The sequence below is a fragment of the Ochlerotatus camptorhynchus genome, unplaced genomic scaffold (assembly GCF_037179485.1).
Source record: "Ochlerotatus camptorhynchus isolate MF236.1 unplaced genomic scaffold, CSIRO-AGI_Acam_v1.1 ptg000546l, whole genome shotgun sequence".
Lineage (NCBI taxonomy): Eukaryota > Metazoa > Arthropoda > Insecta > Diptera > Culicidae > Ochlerotatus > Ochlerotatus camptorhynchus.
Window position 1 is genome coordinate 434,583 of NW_027041029.1, and position 6,422 is coordinate 441,004.

At 38.3% G+C, this 6,422-nt stretch overlaps 1 pseudogene; it reads right to left on the bottom strand.

Annotated features, from left to right (window-relative positions):
• Window positions 1-472: 472 nt before the first annotated feature.
• LOC135713202 (uncharacterized) lies at window positions 473-1,634 on the bottom strand (annotated as a pseudogene).
• Between the last annotated feature and the right edge of the window lie 4,788 nt (window positions 1,635-6,422).

Sequence of the window (6,422 nt, forward strand, 5' to 3'; positions counted from 1 at the left end):
ATAACAAAAATTTCTTCTATGCATATCATGTTGATAACTTATTTGGATATCATTGAAAACATGTTGATAACAAATTCTGAAATGCATTTTGTCTGATTTAATATCAAATCTAGTTATCAGAGCATTGATAACTGGTTATGTTACGTTATTTGATAACAAATTAAGTTATCAACTTGTTTTTGTCTAAGCAAAACTGATTTTTTGTGATTTTCTATAGAAATAAATAAAATTTTAATTAAAAAACCTTTTTATTCGTAGCATAGTTCTTTACAAAATCTAACGACGCATATTATCACACATGAATTAATATCGAATGTCACTAAGCGAGCGAATACCTGGGCTATTATTCACACTAACGTTAGCTAAAGGATTGAAAAAAAAAATCAATCGTTATCGAATTCACAACAGGTTAAAAATCAATATCAAAACAAAAGCAATGCAAAAAAACTATTGATTGCATTAACAAAACAAATTACGACCGCGAAGCATTCGCGATTACTCTTGTCATCAGACCCGTGCCTGCTTTGGAACGGGCAATTGCTGTTTTTACATCATCTCGCAAAAAGATGCGCCGATCATAGAGACAACCTATAAAACAGAAATCATTCAATATAAGAATCAAATAAGACCAATTCTTTTATAAACTTACGGAGGCAATAGTCCACTTTTTCCTTTTCCAATGCAAGCTTGATAACACTGGTTCCATCAGGACTCTCCAGTCCACTGTATGCTCCGCTTGGTATTCCCTTTCCAGTTGTTTCGTCCTGTCGAACGGATTTCGGGCGACCAGATGGATTATTCGATTGCCGACCCGTCACTGATCGACCAATCAATCCCTCGGGCCAAAGTCTCATCATCAGAAACTTCATGAATATATAATCGCTATCTGCCTCGAGGGAAAACTGTCGCAACGTGTTGACGTCGATGAACTCACTACAATCTTTAAAGGGTGTTTCCTGGCTCTGGAAGAAGCTTCGACGTCAAAGCATCCTGTAGTTTGCCGTTCTGTGACCAACCTAGCATTTTCTTCCGCTAGCCTTTTGGATTTAAGGACCTCCTCCGACAAATCCTTCTTAAGGGACTCAACCTTATTTTTCTTGGCCTCCTCCGCCATTCCACATGAGCAGTCTAGAAAATAAAGAATTGTCAATCAATATCTCCCATAATAAAAACAATAAAGCTCACCTGTCACTTGAGTTGGTGTTGTTATCTCCTGATTCATCTCCTGGTCATCTGATGATTCGATTTCCCAATCTTTTATTAATTGATCGACCGATACTTTCCGTCGATAGGTGCGCATTATCGGTGGCGGCTGAGGCAGATCGGCGTCTTCGCTATCGGATCCAGAATTTTCAGAACCTGGGCCGGATTTTTTGTCTATTTCGAATACAGGCTTCACCTGTAAGTCACTGGCGGACGTTTGCAGCTGGAGATCGATCTCGACTTTAGATGGTTTTTTGGCTGGTGGTTTTGCCGGCTCCACTTCCTAGAATGATATACATATGTTCAGGAGCAATATTTGAGAGATTCCTTACCTTTAACTCTGGTATTTTATCAACCACGAACGCGATGTTCTTGTTGGTCGCACATTTTTGGACTCGCTTTTTTACAGCAGATGTTCTTTTTCGAGCCATTTCTTTCTGTTATTTTCACAAAATGCACAGAAATTTAAGAACACGCGACTTTTACGATTCTCGATGGAGAGACGACAATACGATAAAAAAATGATAGTATTTCTATTGCTAGGTAGGCCCATATCGTATATACAGTACAACTTACTTATTCCACACATTTGTTCACATGAATTTTAATTTTTTTTTTATTTATTATTTATTCCATTTTTAAATTTTTTGTATCGCTGTCAAAGTTCTACCTTTGTTATAAAAATTAGTTCAATACCAAAAAAACAACAAAGTGCACACTTAGATTATTTCACAGATTTCTCTACACCAGATTGTGGAAACAACAAATTTGACTTTTTTATTTCCATTCCTATTGAGCAGCAGTTGCGAGAGACAATGGTTAAATATCACAATGAAATTTCTGTTTACGAAGATATTGTTAAGCTGGAAGCTGTGAGTGATATTAACCATGAAAGGTCATCAAGAACATTTGTACAGAAGTTACTGGGAAAATAATTACACTATCGGTCAACACCGACGGAGTGGCACCATATCGCTGGAGCATCAATAAACCTTGCTATCCCATATTTGTCACTATTAATAACCTACCCCCACGAATTCGCTTCGATAAGAACGACCTATTGCTAGCTGCTATTTGGTTGAGCAAAGGTGAACCAAACATGCCTCTATTCTTTAAGGAATTTTGCGAAGAAATGATTAAATTGAGCACTGGAATTATCATAGGATCTGATGTCTACAAGGTTGTAGTTATTCAGAATTGTCTGGATTCAGTGGCCAGACCAAAACTACAAAACTCAACTCAGTTTAATGGAAAGTTCGGATGTTCTTTCTGTCTGCACGAAGGGGAAATAGTACTCGGCAATCAAGTACGCTATCCGTTTAAAAAAATTCAAAGCAGAAATCATACTGAAACTCGACGTCAAATGATAGAAGCTCACAATACAGGAAAACAAGTTAAAGGAATTAAAGGTCTTTCAGTGTTTTTTATCAATTCCATATTTCAACGTGGTGACAGGTAATAGACAAATAATTGTATATGATCCTATTTTGAACCATAACTGTTTAATTATCGTTAAGGTTTCCCACCCGACTATATGCATGCAGTACTGCTTGGTGTGGTAAGGCAAATATGGGAGTTGTACACAGCGTCGTCAAACCATGTTAAACCGTACTACATTGGTCTAAGGCTTAAAGAAGTGGAACAAAGGATGTTGAACATCAGGACACCAAGTATATTTTCTCGATATCCGGGGAAAATTGAAGACATGAAGAAAAACAAGGCTAATGATTGGGAGAACATGTTATTCCACTATTTTTATCCATGTATGGTTGATATTCTTCCAAAAAAATATGTGGATAACTTTATGTTACTATCAACATGCATATTTAAACTATTAGACATGCATCTAACCGACAAGATGATTGATAGATTGGAAAAACAGCTTATTCAATTTGTTCAGGAGTTTCAAAAGCTGTTCGGGAAAGAAAACATGTTCTTCAACGTTCATGTTGTGATTCATTTGGCAGAATGTGCTAGGAATTTTGGAGCATTATGGAATTCGTCACTTTATCCTTATGAAAACGGTAATGGAATGATTTTAAGATTCAGGACAGGAAATAACCATCCCGTAGTGCAAATAACAAATAAGTACGTATTTAACAGACTTTGCCACGACACGTCGCTCATTACAAATAATAGTTTGATTAAATCATGGCATTTTCGATTATGGCACTCAAAACAAACATATCGCTTGATGTTTGACAACAGACAACTATTTGAATATTCAAATGAATTAATTACCGACGAAAACATTTCCGAGAGAGAATTCAGTTACCATGCCAAATTTACTTATGATAATGTTCAATACTGTACCAAACAATCTTGTGAAAAATAAGGGTATGACGACTCTTTCGTCAATAATGGTGTTGATTTTTTTTCGAATTGAGCATGTTTTGACCGATAAAAATGATGAAATTTATATTATTGGAGTAAAATTAATCACAAAAAAGATTTACGACAATATGTATGCATATGAATACAGTGTTCAGAATCACCTTGAAAAAGCTCACAAGCATTTTCGACCATGTGTTAGTGCTTCTGTTGTAGAAAGCAATAAAACAACTAATTATATCTCGGTATGTAAGCCAAACACACAAGTTAATTAGCATTACATAATAAATTGTATTTTCTAAAGTAAAAAAAAAAAACAGTGTTTTAAAAGGAAGAAATGTATAATGATGAAATAAATCTCAATTTCAAAAAATAATAACAGTAAACAGTAAAAAAACATTAATTAATATTTGAGGGATTCTACGAGTAGTAGACGAAATACTCAAGGGATATACCCTTTCATGCAACTATAAAGGAATCATTGCTCAGCCCTCAAAATTTCATCATTAATACATGGCGTTATCACTCAGTTATCAACAATTTGGAAAAATAATAACAACATATCTAATGGATAACAACGATAACTAAATTTATTATCAATATGATGTCCTTCAGTTATCCACCTTTGCTCCGGGTGATTGCCTCTCACCCCAGCAGGGATGTTCTGAGGCATAACATCTCTGATCACGCCTTCCTTCCGAAGGGAAGTAAAGCCGTTGGTCCCCGGTTCACGAGTTGATGGGTCGATAGGTATGGTCCATGTGTGGGAGCTGCCTCCCTGGCGTCAGTAGCATTGGTGCTCAGCACGGAAAACAAGATCGACGGAAAACAAAATCAAGGAACAGAGCATACACATGCTTGGCTTTATTAAACGATTTAGCACGGTGTATGGTCATCAACATTCAAACACTAAAAGAGCATCGTGAATTTGCAATGGTTTCATTTGTTTTTTTTTTTTTTTTTCCTTTGGTTTGTTTTTTTCCGTCGATCTTGTTTTCCGTGCTGAGCACCAATGCTACCGACGTGCCAGGAAGGCAGCTCCCACACCTGGACCCTACCTATCAACCCATCAACTCATGAACCGGGGACCAACGGCTTTACTTCCCATCCGAAGGAAGGCGTGATCAGAGATGTTATGTCTCAGAACATCCCGGCGGCGCCGACTGGGATTGAACCCAGGCCTGCTGGGGTGAGAGGTAATCACGCTTACCACTACACCACCGGCGCCGTTAATGGTTTCATTTGTTTTTTTTTTATAATTACTTTATTTGTACAGGCTCAATCGAATAAACTTTACAGAGCCGAGTTATCCTTTGCGTTATACATTATTACTGTCTTAAATTTAAAGTTAAAGGAACTGGACCGAGTACTCGCGGTTGTCTCGAGGTTAGTGGAGATTTACAATTGTTTTGATGGGAAAAGGGAAGAAGGAGGTTTGAAATGTGGTTTACGATACAACTATTTAATTAATCCTAAAGCATGAAATTATTTCTATTCATCTTGAAAACAAACATTGAAAAAAAACCCCACACGTACAGAATACAAACTAAACACAAGGTTAATCAAACTTACAATCTAAGGTTAATATCCTTAAAGTAAACATATATGAGTTTCATAAACTCCAGATCGCGTCTAGCCAAAATATCCCGAACTGGAACATTAGGTTGTCTACCTCGAGCCCGAAGGGAATCATAAAAATGTGATCTGACTCCACGATACTCCGCACAAGACCAAAGGATGTGATCACCGTCTTTTTTTTTTTTTTTGTTTATTAATTTATTTGATAAGGCTCAACCGAATTAACTTAACAGAGCCGAGGATTCTTGGTCACTATACAATACATCTTAAAGCTATAGTCAAAAGGTACAACACAATAAACACTTTATCTTCCGCTATCCAAAAAGCCTCCTCCATCAGAACTGGAGCCGCTTCCAGTAGTTTCATTGTATGGCAAATTGTTGTACGCCAACGAGGGTCAGAGCGCGTCCATTGCAGCAATGGAAGCAAAACGTGGTCAGCACTCACACACTCATCACGAAACGGTTGCTTTCCAAAGTCGACGACGCATCGACCGAAAGAACTGCTGATGAAGAACAATGAGGAGGACCACACAATGGTTGCTGCCGAGTAAACAGACGATCGCGTAGCACACATCGAGAGTGGCCTGCTTTTGTCGACAGCCGAGTGAACCAATCAGCGTCTTGGTAACCTTGTCCACATTCACAGAGATTGCTGTCTCCCAACCCCACACGGAACAAGTGAGCGTTTAGAGACAATAGTGATTGGACATGAGACGAGACATCACGCGTATGAAGTCTCGACCCAAGTCCAACCCTTTGAACCATGCAAACTTCGACACCTTAGGGATAATTGAATGTAGCCATCGTCCCAAGCTCCCTTCACTCCATTGATGTTGCCAGCTAACGAGCGACTGCTGACGATAAATAGAGAAAAATTCACTATAGGCGATCTGTCGATCATAAATGTCGCCTTCCATAGCGCCCACCTTCGCAAGTGAATCCGCCTTCTCATTGCCCAAAATTGAGCAATGCGAAGGGACCCACGCGAAGTTGATGATGAAAGAGCGCACGGATAAAGCACTAAGCAGTTCTCGTATTTTCAAGAGAAAATACGAGAAGTGCTTTACCGGCCTAATGGGACGGATAGCCTCGACAGAACTGAAACTATCCGTAAAAATAAAGTAGTGGTGTGGAAGAAGTGAAGCAATAGTTTCCAAAGTGTAGTGAGTTGCTGCCAGTTCAGCCACATACACAGAACAAGGAGCTTCAAGTTTTCGAGAGGCGCTATGAAATTCATTAAATACACCAAAACCAGCGGACTCCTCTATTAGAGATCCATCTGTGAAAAACGTTCTTGCAGAATCAACA